Genomic DNA, 20,970 nt, shown 5'->3' on the forward strand with positions numbered 1-20,970 from the left:
CCGCCTGGTGGGTGATGTATTCAGTTCTGAAGTCACTATTTATTCCATGATGTGACCAGTTTAATATGCTAAACTGGTGAAAGGAACTCTTTGAAGCAGAAGGCTAAATTTGTATTGTACCTGCTGCAAAGGACTAAAATGTCCTGGTTTTGAACTCCTTAAAAGAATCAGGCATTGTGTGCACATACCCTAAGGCTATGTGCACACGTCAGGATTTCTGGCAGAAACTTTTCTGACAAAAACCGGACATTTCTGCCAGAAATACGCATGCGTTTTTACCGTTATTTTACCACATTTTTACCGTGATTTTATCGCGTTTTTGAGCGTTTTTTCCAAATGCATAGAAACGCGGGAAAAACGCGGAAAATCCGCAAAATTAATGAACATGCTGCTTTTTTTACCGCGATGCATTTTTTTCATGGAAAAAAACGCACCATGTGCACACAGCATGCAGAATGCATTCTAAATGATAGAATGCATAATGTATGCGTTTTTTATGAGTTTTTATAGCGTTTTTGTCGCGAAAAAACGCGAAAAAATGCGAAAAACATGAACATGTGCACATAGCCTTAGACACCAGCATATTGTCAAGGTTAATCAAGCAGAAAGTGTTGGCGGATTTTTATGAAGCATCTTTTTCTGAGTCTTTGCAGTAATTTTTTGAGTTGAGTTAGCCAATTGAATTTTTTGACTTGTATGTATAAAATATTGAGTTGAAGCCACCTGAATGATGGCCAGGTCACATCTTTAAATGGAACCTGTCAGCAGGATTGTGCTCAGTAACCTACAGACAGTGTCAGGTTGGCGCAGTTATACTGATTACAATGATATCGTGGTTGATGAAATCTGTCTTGTGGTTGTTGTCTAATCTTTATTTTTAGTTAATGGCATTCTCTTGCTTCGGGGCGGCCTGTGGGATCTTCATGTGATGCTCTGATGAGCTATTCATAGTGCAGTCTGCTGACAGGTCACTGATCCCTCAATGACCTGCCCTCTATTTTACATACTGAATGTATTATGTTTTGAAAAAACAAATGTAAAGTCCATTTCATTATTTTATTCGGTGATATCAGTTTATTCAGAATAAAAAAATCTCTCTCAAAATGGCAGTGGCCACACCTGCACAGTAGCATCTATTGGGGATTCGATAGATGCTACTGCACAGGCGCTGCTGGCTCCATCTTGATAAAGACAATTTTTTTTTTCCTCTAGCAAAATGGCGCCTTTTTGACAAAGCATTTTTTTGTTCTGAATAAATTTATATCACCAAATTAAAATACTTAAATGAACATCATAGATGCAGTCATTCTACAGTGCAGGCACCGCAGCCTGCCTAATGTGAATTTTTTTTTCCAAAACATATATTCAGTATGTAAAATAGGGGGCAGGTCACTGAGGGACGAGTGACCTGTCATAACCCATACAGATGCATATGTAAGCAGAGCACCACATGAAGCCCCCCACAGGCCGTCCCGGAGCACGAGAATCTCATTAGCTGAAAACTACATATAAAGATTCAACAACAACCACAAGACGGATTTCACCACCCCAGGTATCATTTTAATCAGTATAACGACACCAACCTGACACTGTCTGTAGGTTACTGTGCACAATCCTGCTGACAGATTGCCTTTAAACTGCTTTGTGACTTTACAAATATGAAGCTGTTAAAGTAAGCTCAAATACTGAAAATAAGCACAATAAGTTGTTTTTACATAGACATGCATATTTTCATACATTTTCTTTTAAGGCTTGTTCATATGGAATACAGTGTGTGCCAACCAAGAAAAAAATGTTGTGCACATACCTAAAATGTTTAGAGAGGAAAACAAAAATCAGCAACCAGTTTTTTGTTCAAATGCCTCATTTTAGCTACAAGGAATAGATAAATTAGTTTTTCACTAAGATTATCTGATTGGTGATCTCTCATAACATGGATCCACGAACTGGAAGAGGAAAACTAGTAGCCATAGCAAAATATGTGATTTTTTTAAAACTGATTATTGGTAGTTTACACTGTAAAATGTTGATTTCAGTGGCCGAATGATTACCGTATTTTCTGGTGTATAAGACGACTGGGCTTATAAGACGACCCCCAACTTTTCCATATAAAATATGGAATTTGGGATATGCCCGCTGTATAAGACGGGGGTCATCTTATACGCCCAGTCATCTTATACGGCGTGTGGTTCCCAGGGTCTGAAGGAGAGGAAACTCTCCTTCAGGCCCTGGGATCCATATTCATACTTTTTTCTCATTTTTTCCCCACTTCACTCAATTAGCTATAATGTGATGGCATATTCCGACCCTCTGCACACTCTGCTTTTAATTTATCCATTTTAGTAACTCATACAGATTATATTTGTTTCCACGTTCTAGTCAGAGCTGCAATTGCATTAGGTTTTGGAGTATGTAACCTCTGCCATAGTTTCATTTAGCTTGGTTTTCATTTCATTTTAATTAGCTTCATTATTTTTCCCAGGCAAAATGTTTGGTTTATCTTCTCTGATGAGTAGTCTAATTGTATCTCTCTTGCCTTAAGTAATATCTCGTTAACTTTATAAGCCTTTTTTTCCAGGCCATCTACAGAATTAATTTCCTGCTGTTGCACTGATGTTACTTCTTTATTGTAACCCCCAAAGTTTTAGATTACAATTTTATTGCTTTTACTGTTCTTTTTTTTTTTTGTTAAAGAAAAATCTTTATAGACCATGCAAAATATTGAAGCATACAATTTTACAAAAAAAGTTTAAAATGTATAGAACAAAGGAATGCAGCTGAAAATAACCATAAACCATAGCAGCATCAACATCTGTGAATCTTAAGAGTTGTAACATACCGTAATTGGATTCTGATCAGCTTTTTATGGTAGTAAATGAGCATATTAAATAAGGTGAGATTCTGCACTTTTTCTTGAAAATGTAAAGGCCCATATTGTCAATCGGGTTATGAGTTATACAGATCCATGTTTGAGAGCATTGAGTCACTGTCAGATTTGTAACCTTGTATGCCTTCACTGCCACATAGGTGGTACATGCAGGGGGATTAATGCTTTCATCTTGTGAAGTCGTTCTGTCTGTACTGCATAGACATGACAAGATAAAACAATATTTTACCCCCTTCATGCTGCAGCCCATTTTCATTTTTGTGTTTGTTTTTCCCTCCCCTTCTTCCCAGAGCCATGACTTTTTTATTTTGCCGTCAATATGGATGTATGAGAGTTTGTTTATTGTGGGACGAGTTGTAGATTTGAACAACACCATTGATTTTACCATATATTGTACTGTAATTGGGAAAAAAAAAATCCAAGTTCGGTGAAATTGCAAAAAAAAGTACAATTCAACAATTTTTTTTTACCATGTTCAACAAATACGAACATCAACTTAGTAATGCTTAGTAACTTAAAGGCGCCTCTCCAGTACTAAGCTGCTCCTGCTCTTATTGTTATTAGCGGCACCAGGCGTTGGCTGATGGGAGCTGTAGTCCCTTCAGCCGACACCAATGACCAGAGGTAAACTTAATACTTCCAATCATACCTGCGGGCTCATAGCGTGAGCAGGGCCAATTTTAGAGAAAGTGGGGCCCCAAATGCTCACGTTCCACATCATAAAAACATTTTGGTTGTATTTACAGGTGTAGAGTTCAGACTGTTAAACGCGCGTGATTGACAATAATGAAGTCATTCGACGCTTGTTCCTGAGTTACTTTACACTGAGGTAAATGATGGGCACAGATAGTCCTCGATACAGTATAATGCACTCCCCATGGTCCTTGATATAGTATCATGCAGCCCCCTTCATAGAGTGTACTGCAACCCCCCTCATAGAGAATACTGCAGCCACACACACATGCAGTATAATGCACCCCCACACACGCAGTATAATGCAGCCCCCACTCACAGTATAATGCAGCTTCTCCACACACAGTACAGTGCAGCTCCTCCCCGCACAGTACAGTGCAGCTCCCCCAACACAGTATAGTGCAGCTCCCCCAACACACAATATAGTGCAGCTCCCCCAACACACAGTACAGCGCAGCTCCCCAACACACAGTAAGTGCAGCTCCCCGACACACAGTATAGTGCAACTCCCCAACACACAGTACAGTGCAGCTCCCCAACACACAGTACAGTGCAGCTCCCCCAACACAAAGTACAGTGCAGCTCCCTGTCACGGGACAGAAATAGGAAAACAGGAGATGAGGAATCTGGGCCCCTGATCTGCCCCTCAGGCTAGGGGAAGCCCTGTCTTTCCTTAACTTGGGGGTACCCTTGAAGGTAGGGAGGCCCAAGTCACCGACCTGTCCCTGTCTCCTGTTAAACCCTGAACTAAACCCCCAACCCCCACCCCAGGAGGTGAACAGTGTAAACGGCACAACAAAGCAAATAAACAGGAATAAACAATATGAGGGGAACACGATACCAAAAGGTGAATGCACAAACTACAAAGTAACATTACTCAGAACTTAGTTGTGCACGCCGCTGCAGACTCCACAACACAGATAGTACAGCAACTGAGCTCCAAACACCAGACTTGGCTGACACCAGAGAGCTGCTACTGCAAGGTTGGTCTCCTGAAAGGAACTGTATAACCAACAGTCAGCTGATGCACCAGGTGACCTTATAAAGGATGGTGGGAGTGGTCACAAACATCAGCTGACCCAGCAGTAATGCAATGCAATAACACCAGTGGCAATCGGGGGGGAAAAACTGCATTAACCCCCAATGACCAGAAAGGAAAAAAGGTTTAAATCAGAGGGAAACCAGATCTGCCACAGATCCAAACATGGATCGTGACAGTACCCCCCTTTCAATGAGTGGCCTCTGGACACTCAACATCAGACCTCACCAGACCTACCTACGGTGAGGACGCCTCGATCCACCAGAGTTCACCTCGTCAGGCACCTGACTCTCAGGTTTATGGCAAACGCGACCTGATGAAAATGCCACCAATGAAGGTGCCACAAACCTCCAGAGGGCCGACCTGGGGAATCAGTTGTGTACATGCATAACTGGGGGTAACTCCAACTGAAAAGTCCCTGGGCTGAGAGTGGCCTACACCCTATATGGCCCAATCACCCTGGAACTCCAGGTCCCAGTTGCACTTCCGCCTGATGTTTTTGGTGGGCACCCATACGTACTCATTCACACACAGGTCCGGACCTGAACATTTATTTCCATGCAAACGTTTGCTACAGGATGGAGAATTCTTTGAGGAATTGACAACAGAGGCGTCCCCCGGTGTCACTACACTCAAAACCCCACAATGCTCTGAGGGAACCACCACCCTCAGCTGACCCCTCCTCCTAAGAGGTCTCTGACCCACTGGGTTAGCATGTAGTGAGGGTAAAGTCTTGCCCCTAGTCCCTGGCAGCACCTCTGCTGCCCCCACTGAAGGGGAAGGGGTAGGTTTTAGAAGAACGGCAGAGATTGTAGCTCCCGGGCAGCAGTCCTTACACGACTGACCCCAGCTGACTACTTCCCTGGACCACCAGTCTATGACTGGGTTGTGTCTTTTCAACCAAGGGAGTCCTAAAACCATGGGAGTTGGTATGCCCTCCAAGTCGTAGCATGATAAATACTCTTCATGACAAGCCTCTATACGCAGATGTATATTGTCTACGACTTGTGTAATGCTCCCCTGGCTGAGCAGAGCAGAGTCAATGGCCTGGACGCTTAAGGGTTTCGCTAGCATCCTACTCATCAGGCCATGGGTCTGGACAAAATGAGCATCCACCAAATTGACTCCTGCTCCACTGTCCACAAGCACCGGAATATTCTCAGTTACCCCACCAATAACCACCTCAGCAGGTAAGGTACACTGAGACGAAAAAATGGAGGAAATATACACACCCTGGTCGCCTCTCTCCACACGACCAGGAGGACGCAGCTCTTTAGATGGTGCAGGTACTTTGGCATGCGCTGGGCAGACATTGATAAAATGACCGGTCTGCCCACAGTAGAAACATGCTCCCACTCCACGGCGAACCACAGGCAACCCAGTTTGGGAACCAACTCCTCCCACCTGCATGGGTTCGTCCGCCTGCCCAGTTATGTCCTCCCTAGCAAGGACAATAGGGGGCACATTTGGTGTATGCCTCTCTCTCAAGCGTCTATCCACCCGGATGGCAAGGGACATGGCAGCCTCCAACAACCTGGGGGGGCTGCGTACTGCACCAGAGTATCTTGCAACCTAGGGGACAGACCCTGCACAAAATGGCTCCTAAGGACAGGGTCATTCCACTGTGTGTCTGTGGCCCACCTCCTGAACTCTGAACAGTACTCCTCAGCCGGCCGACCCCCCTGCTTGATCTTACGGAGTCGGGATTCCGCCAGGGTGACGCCATCTGGATCACCATACACCAGAGCCGTAAAAAACTCATCCACCAACCGTAGGAATGGTAAACCGGTCGGCAGGAAGAAGGCCCAGGATTGGGGATCACCCTTAAGAAGGGAAACAATCATACCCACCCGTTGTTCCTCACTCCCAGATGAACGAGGGCGGAGCCTGAAGTACAACTTGCAGGCCTCCTTAAAAACCAAAAATGTATCTCTCCCTCCAGAGAACCTGTCTGGGAGAGATATCTTGGGTTCTGGTTGAGCCTGTACCTGAGCCGAGGCCCAAAACCCCAACAATTGCTGCAGCTGCTGCACCACCTCACCATGCAGCACCTTACACTCCTCGGTGAGAGTCTGCAGCAATTGGGCAAAGGCCTGCATTTGTGTTGTGAATTTGGTTTTTGGGCTCCCCCGGTGGTCACTGGTGGTACTGGACTTGTGTGCTTCACTTTCTCTGTTCACCTGTTTCCATCAGGATATGGGTGTATCCTATTTAGCCTTGCTGCTCAGTTATTCTAGTGCCGGCCATCAATGTAACCAGAGCCTTTCTGTTGCATGTTCCTGCTTCTAGACTACTATCAGCTAAGTTGGACTCTTAGTCCTGAGTTTGTTTTGCATTTTTGTTCCAGTTCACAGTTATGTTATTTTTCTGTAGCTGGAAGCTCTTGTGGGCCGAAATTGCCACTCCGGTGTCATGAGTTGACACATGAGTCTTAAAGTAATTTCGGGATGGTATTTTAATAGGGTTTTCAGCTGACCGTGAAGTTCCCTATTGTATCTTCTTGCTATCTAGTAAGCGGACCTCGCTTTGCTGAACCTACCTTCATACTGCGTATGTCTTTTCCTCTGAACTCACCGTCAATATATGTGGGGGGCTTCTGTCTCCTTTTTGGGGGAATTTCCCTAGAGGTAAGCCAGGTCTGTCTTTTCCTCTATTAGGGTTAGTTAGTTCTCCGGCTGGCGCTAGGCGTCTAGGGATAAAACGTAGGTACGCCACCCGGCCACTGTTAGTTGTGTGGTAGGTTTAGCTCACGGTCAGCTCGAGATTCCATCACCCAAGAGCTAGTCTGTTGTTTAAGTTCTCTGACGTTCCCTTGCCATTGGGAACCATGACAGTATGGCCGGCCAAGGGTTAAAACCGTTGGCAGAAGAAAGGAGAGAAAAAGAAGTCTGCAGATTTTTTTTTTTTTTTTCTCTTCTGAGCTTGCTTTTTAGTTGACTCAGTTGCATTTCTGCTCTAATTGCAGCCTTTGTCTCTCTCTCTCCTTCTAATCCTTGAATGGCTCTGATCTCACCTGATTAAAATGGATCCTCAGAGTTTGGCTACAGGTTTGAATAATCTTGCTACGAAGGTTCAAAATTTACAGGATTTTGTTATTAATGCCCCTTCAGTCTTTCAGTCCTTTATGCATGACATTTTCCGTGAATATTTGGATAAATTTATGATCGTGTATCTGGATGATATTTTGATTTTTTCGGATGACTGGGATTCTCATGTCCAACAGGTCAGGAGGGTTTTTCAGGTTTTGCGGGCTAATTCCTTGTGTGTGAAGGGTTCTAAGTGTATTTTTGGGGTTCAAAAGATTTCTTTTTTGGGGTACATTTTTTCCCCCTCTTCCATTGAGATGGATCCTGTCAAGGTTCGGGCTATTTGTGATTGGACGCAACCTTCTTCTCTTAAGAGCCTTCAGAAATTTTTGGGCTTTGCTAATTTTTATCGTCGATTTATAACTGGTTTTTCTGATGTTGCTAAACCTTTGACTGATTTGACCAAAAAGGGTGCTGATGTTGCTGATTGGTCCCCTGCTGCTGTGGAGGCCTTTCGGGAGCTTAAGCGCCGCTTTTCTTCCGCCCCTGTGTTGCGTCAGCCTGATGTTACTCTTCCTTTTCAGGTTGAGGTCGATGCTTCCGAGATCGGAGCTGGGGCAGTCTTGTCGCAGAAAAGTTCCGACTGCTCCGTGATGAGACCTTGTGCGTTCTTTTCTCGAAAATTTTCGCCCGCCGAGCGAAATTATGATATTGGTAATCGGGAGCTTTTGGCTATGAAGTGGGCTTTTGAGGAGTGGCGTCATTTGCTTGAGGGGGCTAGACATCAGGTGGTGGTATTGACCGATCACAAGAATTTGATTTATCTTGAGTCTGCCAGGCGCCTGAATCCTAGACAGGCGCGCTGGTCGTTGTTTTTCTCTCGGTTTAATTTTGTGGTCTCATACTTACCAGGTTCTAAAAATGTGAAGGCGGATGCCCTTTCTAGGAGTTTTGAGCCTGATTCCCCTGGTGATTCTGAACCTACAGGTATCCTTAAGGATGGGGTGATATTATCTGCTGTTTCCCCAGACCTGCGACGGGCTTTGCAGGAGTTTCAGGCGGATAGACCTGATCGTTGCCCGCCTGGTAGACTGTTTGTTCCTGATGATTGGACCAGTAGAGTCATCTCGGAGGTTCATTCTTCTGTGTTGGCAGGTCATCCCGGGATCTTTGGTACCAGGGATTTGGTGGCTAGGTCCTTCTGGTGGCCTTCCCTGTCTCGAGATGTACGAGTTTTTGTGCAGTCTTGTGATGTTTGTGCTCGGGCCAAACCTTGTTGTTCTCGGGCCAGCGGATTGTTGTTATCTTTGCCTATTCCGAAGAGGCCTTGGACTCACATCTCTATGGATTTTATTTCTGATCTCCCTGTTTCTCAGAAAATGTCTGTCATCTGGGTGGTGTGTGACCGTTTTTCAAAGATGGTCCATTTGGTGCCCTTGCCTAAGTTGCCTTCCTCATCCGAGTTGGTTCCTCTGTTTTTTCAAAATGTGGTTCGCTTGCATGGTATTCCGGAGAATATCGTTTCTGACAGGGGGACCCAGTTCGTGTCTAGATTTTGGCGGGCGTTCTGTGCTAGGATGGGCATTGAATTGTCTTTTTCGTCTGCGTTCCATCCTCAGACTAATGGCCAGACTGAGCGAACTAATCAGACCTTGGAGACTTATTTGAGGTGTTTTGTGTCTGCGGATCAGGATGACTGGGTTGCCTTTTTGCCGTTGGCGGAGTTTGCCCTCAATAATCGGGCTAGTTCTGCCACTTTGGTTTCTCCTTTCTTTTGCAATTCGGGGTTTCATCCTCGTTTTTCTTCCGGTCAGGTGGAGTCTTCGGATTGTCCTGGAGTGGATACTGTGGTGGATAAGTTGCATCGGATTTGGGGACAGGTGGTGGACAATTTGGAGTTGTCCCAGGAGAAGACTCGGCATTTTGCTAACCGCCGTCGTCGTGTTGGTCCTCGTCTTCGTGTTGGGGACTTGGTGTGGTTGTCTTCTCGTTTTGTCCCTATGAGGGTTTCTTCTCCTAAGTTTAAGCCTCGGTTCATCGGCCCGTATAAGATTTTGGAGATTCTTAACCCCGTGTCCTTTCGATTGGACCTCCCAGCATCTTTTTCTATCCATAATGTCTTCCATCGGTCATTATTGCGCAGGTATGAGGTACCGGTTGTGCCTTCCGTTGAGCCTCCCGCTCCGGTGTTGGTTGAGGGTGAATTGGAGTACGTTGTGGAGAAGATCTTGGACTCCCGTGTTTCCAGACGGAAACTTCAGTATCTGGTCAAGTGGAAGGGCTACGGTCAGGAGGATAATTCTTGGGTGACAGCCTCTGATGTTCATGCCTCTGATTTGGTCCGTGCCTTTCATAGGGCTCATCCTGATCGCCCTGGTGGTTCTTGTGAGGGTTCGGTGCCCCCTCCTTGAGGGGGGGGTACTGTTGTGAATTTGGTTTTTGGGCTCCCCCGGTGGTCACTGGTGGTACTGGACTTGTGTGCTTCACTTTCTCTGTTCACCTGTTTCCATCAGGATATGGGTGTATCCTATTTAGCCTTGCTGCTCAGTTATTCTAGTGCCGGCCATCAATGTAACCAGAGCCTTTCTGTTGCATGTTCCTGCTTCTAGACTACTATCAGCTAAGTTGGACTCTTAGTCCTGAGTTTGTTTTGCATTTTTGTTCCAGTTCACAGTTATGTTATTTTTCTGTAGCTGGAAGCTCTTGTGGGCCGAAATTGCCACTCCGGTGTCATGAGTTGACACATGAGTCTTAAAGTAATTTCGGGATGGTATTTTAATAGGGTTTTCAGCTGACCGTGAAGTTCCCTATTGTATCTTCTTGCTATCTAGTAAGCGGACCTCGCTTTGCTGAACCTACCTTCATACTGCGTATGTCTTTTCCTCTGAACTCACCGTCAATATATGTGGGGGGCTTCTGTCTCCTTTTTGGGGGAATTTCCCTAGAGGTAAGCCAGGTCTGTCTTTTCCTCTATTAGGGTTAGTTAGTTCTCCGGCTGGCGCTAGGCGTCTAGGGATAAAACGTAGGTACGCCACCCGGCCACTGTTAGTTGTGTGGTAGGTTTAGCTCACGGTCAGCTCGAGATTCCATCACCCAAGAGCTAGTCTGTTGTTTAAGTTCTCTGACGTTCCCTTGCCATTGGGAACCATGACACATTTGGGCCAGAACAAAAAAAGAAATGGTTGGTTATAATGTCATGGGGAAGAAATAGGAAAACAGGAGATGAGGAATCTGGGCCCCTGATCTGCCCCTCAGGCTAAGGGAAGCCCTGTCTTTCCTTAACTTAGGGGTACCCTTGAAGGTAGGGAGGCCCAAGTCACCGACCTGTCCCTGTGTCCTGTTAAACCCTGAACTAAACCCCCACCCCCCACCCCAGGAGGTGAACAGTGTAAACAGAACCACAAAGCAAATAAACAGGAATAAACAATATGAGCGTGACGGGAACACGATACCAAAAGGTGAATGCACAAACTACAAAGTAACAAAACTCAGAACTTAGTTGTGCACACCGCTGCAGACTCCACAACACAGATAGTACAGCAACTGAGCTCCAAACACCAGACTTGGCTGACACCAGAGAGCTGCTACTGCAAGGTTGGTCTCCTGAAAGTAACTGTATAACCAACAGTCAATTGACTCACCAGGTGACCTTATAAAGGATGGTTGGAGTGTTCACAAACATCAGCTGACCCAGCAGCGATGCAATGCAATAACACCAGTGGCCACCGGGTGGGAAAAACTGCATTAACCCCCAATGACCAGAAAGGAAAAAAGGTTTAAATCAGAGGGAAACCAGATCTGCCTCAGATTCAAACATGGATCGTGACACTCCCCCCCCAACAAACAGTACAGTGCAGCTCCCCAGCACAGTACAGTGCAGCTCCCCAACACACAGTACAGTGCAGCTCCCCAACACACGGTACAGTACAGCTCCCCCCACACACAGTACAGTGCAGCTCCCCCAACACAGTTTAGTGCAGCTCCCCTCAACACACAGTACAGTGCAGCTCCCCACCAACACACAGTATAGTGCAGCTCCCTTAACACGCAGACACACAGTATAGTGCAGACACACGCGCGCACACACTGTATGATGCAGCCCCCACACTTAGCCTACACACACACACAAAAACAAACACACATAAAAACACACACTCCACTCACACAATACTCACCCTTCCTCCTTGTTCTCTGTGCTGCTCCAGGCTTTGCTCCGGTCTCATCAGCTCCACCCCACTGCTGGCACAGTGTGGTGCGTGATGAAGTGACATCATCGCGTGCCCACTGAGTCACAAGCAGAGGGGCAGTGATGGCACTGCTTTCAACTGTATCGGCGTCTATGATGCTGATAAGTTGAATGAGCGATGGGGGCGGCGCCGAGTCCCATAGTGACCACATGGTGTGCCGCTATTGGTGGCACTCCACTGTCCGTGGGCCCCTGGAGGAGCAGGGGCCTAAGGCAGCAGCCTGGTTTGCCTGCCCCTAACTCTGGCCTTGAGCATGGGAACTGCAGCTGCCTGACCGCGGGGGTGATTTTACTGCAAATCAGAAGCTGTGTTTGCCATGGTGTCATGCACATGACAGCGCAACAAACACCTGGCCTTTGGGGGTCAAATTCAAACAGTAACACTGACTTCCTGGTGAAATCCGTTTTCGGTGTCTGTGCCCTAACAGTAGTTGTTCAGTACGGACACCGAACTTTACTGTTCTGGATCGCTCATCTCTAATTATCGGTTATATCATTAAGTGGCTTTACACTTATAGAAACTTTCCTTTTGTTATCTCTGAACTCTGTACAGTGTCGGACTGGAGTGCCAATGGCCCATCAGTAACAATGACTTTGGGGGCTCACTTTTTACCTGCATGCAAATATTAGACTAACCTTGTTTACAAATTTACCTATATCTCTATATAATAATAAACTGAGCAGTTTGGTTAATGAATGATGAGATGCTGTTTTTTCATATACAGAGTAAATCATGTCAATTATGCCAAGTACTGCCCATATATTGGGGTTGGGGGCCCTTGTCTGCACAGGGGCCCACCTGGGGGATTCCCCTGTTCCCCTATGGGCCATTCCTAGCCTGACTCTGTATCCCCGGAATGATGTGTGGAAATGGATAAATGGATGGTATGGATGATAAACTTATCCACGTATGTTACATTATCAAATTCACTTAAAAGCTATTTTTCATTTTCTATATTTTTGGCCAGATATCGTGATCATTGTGAAATATATCTAAAAATGCGGTTTTGTCTTTTGCATGCTATGTCTTTGATATATCTTGTATGGAAATCTTGAATGAATTGGATCTGAGAATGATGGATCAAAACATAATGATTTATTAAAGTTTATAGTTTATATTAGAGTGTTTATTATGTTAGGATGGTCATTTATTCACGATCAATCTTAAGTGTGTGTATATATATATATATATATATATATATATATATATATATATATATATTAGATAGTGGCCCGTTTCTAACGCATCGAGTATTCTAGAATATGTATGTAGTTTACTTATGAAGATTTCAAAATAATGCAATGAATACAAAGGATTTGGCCGGCCGGGCGCGACCAATCAGCGAAGCGTGGTTCAAATCCCGTGCCAATTCGCTGCCGGACTGCGTTTGTCGCTGATTGCTCGTGGCCGGCCAGGCGTGACTAATCCGTGAAACCAGGGCCAGCTCCAGGTTTTTAAGGACCCTGGGCGAAAGAGTCTCACAGCCCACGTAGCATATAACACAGCCCACGTAGTATTTAGCACAGCCACATATTATATAACACAGCTACGTAGTATATAACACAGCTACGTAGTATATAACACAGCCACGTAGTATATAGCACAGCCACATACTATATAGCACAGCCACGTAGTATATAGTGCAGCCCACGTTGTGTATAACACAGCCCACGCAGTATATAACACAGCCCACATAGTATATAGCACAGCCCACATAGTATATAGCACAGCCCACGCAGTATATAACACAGCTCACGCAGTATATAACACAGCCCACGCAGTATATAACAGCCCACGTAGTATATAGCACAGCCACGTAGTATATAACACATCCACGTAGTATATAGCACAGTGACGTAGTATATAGCACAGCTTACCTAGTATATAGCACAGCCCATGCAGTATATAGCACAGCCCATGCAGTATATAGCACAGCCACGTAGTATATAGCACAGCCATGTAGTATATAGCACAGCGACGTAGTATATAGCACAGCTTACCTAGTATATAACACAGCCCATGCAGTATATAGCACAGCCCATGCAGTATATAGCATAGCTCATGCAGTATATAGCACAGCCACGTAGTATATAGCACAGACACATATTATATAACACAGCTACATAGTATAAAAACACAGAAATACCATAAATATAAAAATATATTATAAAAAATTACTAAATAGCCTATATGTAACCCTGTGCAGTTTGCAGATTAGGGATATGTACCAATACAAGTGCTCTGTGTACCTTGGTGACCACCACCACAACGTGAGAAAGACGCCTACTCACACTATATTTGGACACCCAGGAAATACCCAGACAAGGATTAATATTCCTATATATCTTTATTACATTAATTCTTTAGTGACAATACATGATAACAAATATACAATTAAAAATACATATAAAATCAATAAATCTGTGCGTACCACAGGACATCTACCAGTAGTAGAATATCAGCAGACCCATTATTGTACAATATGTCCCAACCAGAACAGGGGTGTATAAAAAACATGCATCAGTGTGCAAATGACAACTCACATTAAACCATATACTGCAAACTATAAATATATATAAGGAAAACTCCAGAGTGAATCAATAAAGTGCCTAGTGCTAGGAGATCCTAATAACCTCCACTGGGTGCAATAGTGCAGACCCCACTCAAAAGGATAAGCATAAACTATGCTATAAAAAAACCATGTGCAGATGACTGGAAGGGACAAAAATAAAAAATTATATAAGGAGTATACCTTTGGGTTAGCCGGGTCCTGTGGTAACGCACCCCGACGCGCGTTTCGGACAATTTCCTTCGTCAGGGGGTCACACCTCCTTAGTCTCCTTAATCCTGTAGAATGTAAGCCCGCAAGGGCAGGGTCCTCTTCCATCTGTACCAGTTTGTCATTGTTAGTTTTGTTTACTGTAAGTGATATTTGTATTTTGATGTGACCCCTTCTCATGTACAGCACCATGGAATTAATGGTGCTATATAAATAATAATAATAATAAAATTGTGGAAACTTTACACTAGACCTCAAGCAGCTTGGATTGTGTGCCCATCTACTCTTCCTCCAGACTCTAGGACCTTGATTTTGAAATGAAATGCAAACTTAACTTTCATCTAAAAACAACACCTTGCACCACTAAGCAACAGTCCAGTTCTTTTTCTCCTTGGCCCAAGTAAAATGCTTCTGGTGTTTTCTATTGGTCATGAGTGGCTTGACACAAGGAATGCGACACTTGTAGCCCAATTCCTGGATACGTCTGTGTGTGGTGGCTCTTGAAGCATTGACTCCAGCAGCAGTCCACTCCTTGTGAATCTCTACAAAATTTTTGAATGGCCTTTTCTTAACAAGTCTTTCAAGGCTGCGGTTATCCCGGTTGCTTGTGCACCTTTTTCTACCATACTTTTTCCTTCCACTCAACATTCCATTAATATGATTGGATACAGCACTGTGTGAACAGCCAGCTTCTTTAGCAATGACCTTTTGTTGTCTTACCCTCCTTGTGGAGTGTGTCAATGACTGCCTTTTGGACATCTGTCAAATTAGCAGTCTTACACATGATTGTGGAGCCTACTGAAACAGAATAAGGGACCTTTTTAAATGCTTAGAAAGCTTTTGCAAGTGTTTTTTGTTAATTATTCCAATTTAGTGAGATGATGACTTTTGGGTTTTTATTGACTGTAAGCCATAATCATCAACATTATCAGAAATAAACTTGAAATAGATCACTCTGTTTGTAATGACTCTATATAATATGAGTTTCACTTTTTGTATTGAAGAACTGAAATAAATTAACTTTTTGACAATCTAATTTTGTGAGAGGCACTTGGATCTGGTAGTAACTCTCTCATAACACAGCAGCCCTCAGCAGAGCGAGATCACCTGTGTATGGAACTCCTGGGCAAGATAGCTGTCAGCCGATTCATCGATTGGCTGAGAGTTATCTATTGTGTATGGGGCGCTTAAAGGGCCACTGTCACCCCCTCCAGCCATTATAAACTAAAAGAGCCACCTTGTGCAGCAGTAATGCTGCAGTCTAACAAGGTGGCTCTTTTGTTTTTGCTTCAGCTATTCCCTCAATAAAGCGTTTTAAAATTTGCCCTAAATACCTATCTTTGTACCTGGAGGCCGTCCGAAGCCTCCTCTGTGAAGCTCCCAACTGCCGTCACTCATCTCTTCTGGGACTATGGTCGCACTGCGCTGTTCAGACGCTCCCCCAGCTCCCCCGCCTTCCAGCGTTGCCGGAATATACAGGTTTCCTTGCCAGCGTTTGGAATGAAGCAGCCGCAAATAACAACGCTGGAAGGCGGGGGAGCTGGGGGAGCGTTTGAACAGCGCAGTGCGCATGCCCAGGAACCCCAGCCCCGCACTTTGCATAATGAATAACACAGTGCGGGGCGGGGATTCAGCAACAGGGTGGCCGCACTGCCCGCACAGGCGCAGTCAGGCACCCTGCATCTGACCTATGACGGCCAATGAAGACTGCGCCTGTCCCAGGCAGGCACGCACAGCGCAGGCGCCGGATTTATGAAAAACAGCGCGAAGGGGGCGGCGACCATAGCCCCAGAAGAGATGAGTGACGGCAGTTGGGAGCTTCACAGAGGAGGCTTCGGACCGCCTCCAGGTACAAAGACAGGTATTTAGGGCAAATTTTAAAACGCTTTATTGAGGGAATAGCTCAAGCAAAAACTAAAAGAGCCACCTTGTTAGACTGCAGCATTACTGCTGCACAAGGTGGCTCTTTTAGTTTATAACGGCTGGAGGGGGTGACAGTGGCCCTTTAAAGCCATGTTCCAATCTTTTGCCCTGTGTTTAGCAGGTATTTATTTAAATTATCAGAAATGAGTCCAGCTTACCGTAATATACATCTTTAGATTTGCTTAAAGGTCCTGACGTAAGGGCTAAACTCATCCATATGGCTACAGTACTAGATGGAGGCCAATAACCCGTGGCCTTGACCGATACATAGCAATGCAAAAAAATTAGGTGCGGAAGAATAGTGAAACATTTAAACATATTTATTTTCCTCTATGAGGGGGCAATGTCAATGTATGGCATCTATAAAAAGAATACCTATTAGTGCTTTTGTATAGCATTTCATGACCTCTTTATTAAATGGATAACAATATTCCAAATGTGTTAAAGAAATGCCTATCAGAATCATATGTTACTCAAAAACTAAAACACTTTTAACAGTTAACTGTTGTAAAATATATCACAATGTGTCTGTTAATTGGATTCCATATTGGTCTATGGTTAATGGATACCACTGTTTATACATCCACCATAGCCGCTGTTTAACATCTACTGTACATCACAACCCTATCCCGGTGTAAGTATTAAACAGTTGCTAGAAACCTGGTTTAAGTCCAGCATTAATGACCAGTAGCACTATATTCCGTAGATCTTAACATGTTTGTTTTTACGTGGCATTCTACCTAAAAGTCCCCAAATTACCACCATCATTGATTTAACCATATTTGACCAATGTTCCCCAAAGTCTTCAGTCAAGCTGCCAAAATTGTTTTTCTTCATGAAGTCTTTACACCTTGCAATTTCCTCCCCTCAAAAGTCACCATGATTATTTTCTAGCATGCATTCTACTAGTAATTCCTCAAAAGGTTGCCTACACTTCCACCACACCCAACTTTTTTTTAATATGGAACAAATTAACATCGAGCCTACTCTTACTCCCTGGAAGTAAAATTGTACATTAAGCAATTAATGAGATAGCAGAAGGCAAAAAGACATCCTTCATTAGGTGTAAAAAAAAAAATGAAATAGAAAAAAAAAAAGCGATTGTGAGGTATAGATAAACCCTATAGATAAATAGTGTAGACAAGATAGTTGTTAGGGCTGTTTCAGATGTCTGTGATAATTGATCCAATGTCGGATAGCAAAGCACCTCCTGACCCGAGTGTGACAGTTACATAGAAATATATGAAGCTATCGCGCTCGGCTCGGGAGGTGTGCGGCCAGTCTGTGTATGGTGATAAGACATTGGACCATGGACAGCTGAAACAGCCCTTAGAATAAATTTAGGAATTGCATTGCATGAAGTACCTTAATTTTTCAATTGTGGAGCCTGATCAGGGCATTGAGTGATCACAATGCCTGCAATATACTGCAGAATATGTTGGCTCTATATAAGCAAGCATAATAAAATATACTATTATTTTTTTAATTAATACAATCAGGGTATTTGGGAATACAAATTGAGGGGGATAAGGGGGTTGTGCAGGCTTGGGACATAAGTCTGCAGTCCCTGGGGGAGCAGAGAGTCACATATCTACATTCGTGCAGTTTGCATGCCTGCAGACATTTGCTGACTACACGTGTTCAGCTCCTCTCGATTCACTTCAAACCAAACATGTCTAGTCAGACTGTGACAACAAGTAACAAACAATCACATACATGCAGTCACATGATCGTTGGCTCATAGAGTATCTGCAGACTTTTGTCCGATGAATGTACAACCCCTTTTATTGCGTCTCTTTGACACAAGCTTGCAGGGCAACAGTATGGAAATTGGATTCTCCTGGGTCATAAAAATGAATGACTCTACTGAAAGCGTAAATGTTGTTTTAATTTCTATTTCATAAACCAATGGTACATATGAAAATAATAAACATTGTGATATATCTTATCTGCTTTTTCCTCCAGCCACTGATCTTTCTTTTTTTAAGATTCACAGTTAAAATCTGTATTCAATGAAGACAGATTTTTACGTTACTGAGATAAGAGTTGGCAGTTGCTACTGATAAGATTCTAAGCATCTCAGGTTAATACATAGAGAAGGACAATTTGACTTGTGCTACCCTAGTCTGGTATCCCATACAGTGCATGGGATTCCGCCAGGAGCGCGCATGCTATGTAGGCTCCATCCCCACCATTAGAAAGACTCATTCAGTGTCTGTGGAACTGAATACAGACAAGCTGCAGAAACAGCATAGTGGGACATCTTCTAAAACAATGTTTCTCAACGCCAGCCCTCAAGACCCACCAACAGATCAAGTTTTCAGGATATCCTTAGTATTGCACTGGTCATAATTTTATCACTTGCTCAAGGATTAAATACATCACCTATGCAATACTAAGGAAATCATGAAAGCATGACCTGTTGGTGGGTCTTGAGGTCTGGAGTTGAGAAACACTGTTCTAGAAGCTTTTTATGAAAGTTTTTTTCATGTTTCCTTTATAAGTTATATTTTGAAGATTATTAAAATGCTCGCTCTACGTTATTACATAAAAATTAAAATGACAGGCTTTAATTGTGAACAGTGTGCCTCAGCACTTTTTCTTAAAGTTGGTTTAGAACACCAGTATTTCACAAAATTATTTAACACACTATTGTGGCATCCTTTAAGGATATGATATGGTATAGACATATCATGAGTGTCACAAAATCATGTTTTGTTTTTTTAAAGCTAGTAATCTTGCATCATACACCACACTTTGAGATATGTAGACAAAAGGGAGTAGGTAAAGGACAAATTTATACAACTTTATCAGAAACTTGGACTTGTGTGTCAAACATTTGGATAGTGTGCCTAGTATTTTTTACATCCATAAATGGCACCGTTCAGGTGGCTGCCTACTGAACTTTGTCCCAACACTGTTGGTTTCACAGAAATTGGACATAATTGCAAGGGTCTAGAGAGGCTGGATACTGCATAACTGAAATGTAAGTAACATGTTTTTTGTTACGGTCAGTATTTTTATTTTAAACATCTTACCGTATTTTTCTGACCATAAGACGCACTTTTTTCCTTCAAATTTGGGAGGAAAGTGTGGGTGCGTCTTATGGTATGGATGTAGCATGTGGGGAGGGGGGCAGCAGCGAGTGGGATCGCAATGATATCCCACTTCAGGAGGCAGAAAAATGTCCCCACTGCAGGGAATCAGCTGCTGGGGAAACCATGTGGTCCTGATGATTAAGTGCAGTGAATATTCATTAGCTACTCCCTGCCCACCTATCAGCTGAGCAGTGAGCCGGGAGCAGCAAATGAATACTGTACTTAAGCATCGACACACATGGATTCCTCAGCGCTGATTCCTGCAGCAGCTGGGGAGATCCATGTGTCCGGGGGAGGAGGAGGCAGCAGCAGCAGCAGGGTCCGGGGTAGAGGAGATCGCTGGTACCTTCCTGGACTGGAGCTGAGTGCTGTGCAGGAGGACCTGTGATGATGTCAGAAGTGGGCGGGCTGGAGCATCACATGGCAGCACAGAGCCCTCCCTCTTCTTGACATCATCACACGTCCTTCAGACTCAAACACTAGAATCTGCTGGCTTCCATTACCTGTGCTGTGGAAAGGCAACAAGAGGGAGGGCTCTGTGTGTGCAGTCATGGGATGCTTTTACCTCACCACAGGCTGGCTGGCTGCCACAATTAGGAGGTTAGTCTTTCCAAAACACAATAAAGTACTCTGCCACTCCTTTAGTGAACTATAACTCCCAGCATGTCATAGGATCTGCAGGACATGCTGGGAGTTATAGTTCTCCCATGGGATTTTAAAGCAGCACTCCAGTGTTATTTTGCAGTGCTGGAGTGGTGCTTTCAATATAAGCCCTGCGCCCCCATTCTTATACTCACCCTCCAGCATCTTCATATAGTACTTCACAGACACCACACTGGTCCCGCAGCTTCCAACATAATAACATACTATTATATATAATAACACCACATATAATAGCATGTTATTAAATATTTTACCACATTTTTTTGCTTCAAATATTTTTTTCCCTATTTTCCACCTCTAAAACCTGGGTGCGCCTTATAGTCCGGTGCATCTTATAGTCCGAAAAATACGGTAATTCTGAATCAGTATTTTTAAAATATACACAGCATATGATCAGCTTATCAGACTGGACTTAGGTGCTTCTCACAAAATTATAATATCATCAAAAAGTAAATTTATTTCAGTTCTTCAGTACAAAAAGTGAATCTCATATATTATATAGAGTCAATACAAATGGAGTGATCTATTTTAAAGGGAACCTGTCACTTGAATTTGGCGGGACAGGTTTGCGCCAAATTCAGGTGACAGGTTCGCTTTAAGTGCTTATTAATGTTG

General features: G+C 43.8%; 1 protein-coding gene across 11 annotated transcripts in view; it reads left to right on the forward strand.

Moving 5' to 3' along the window:
- Window positions 1-20,970, forward strand: part of TPK1 (thiamin pyrophosphokinase 1) — an 854,031-nt gene that overhangs the window by 74,320 nt on the left and 758,741 nt on the right. The window contains exon 1 of one of the 11 annotated variants that reach the window (XM_077269144.1): window positions 19,542-19,580. The exons of the other annotated variants lie outside the window; for them this stretch is intronic. The gene's annotated coding sequence lies outside the window, so the exon portion shown is untranslated. Of the gene's footprint in view, window positions 1-19,541; window positions 19,581-20,970 lie in introns of those variants that run through there. 11 annotated transcript variants of the gene reach the window in all.

The sequence above is a fragment of the Ranitomeya variabilis genome, chromosome 6 (assembly GCF_051348905.1).
Source record: "Ranitomeya variabilis isolate aRanVar5 chromosome 6, aRanVar5.hap1, whole genome shotgun sequence".
Classification (NCBI taxonomy): domain Eukaryota; kingdom Metazoa; phylum Chordata; class Amphibia; order Anura; family Dendrobatidae; genus Ranitomeya; species Ranitomeya variabilis.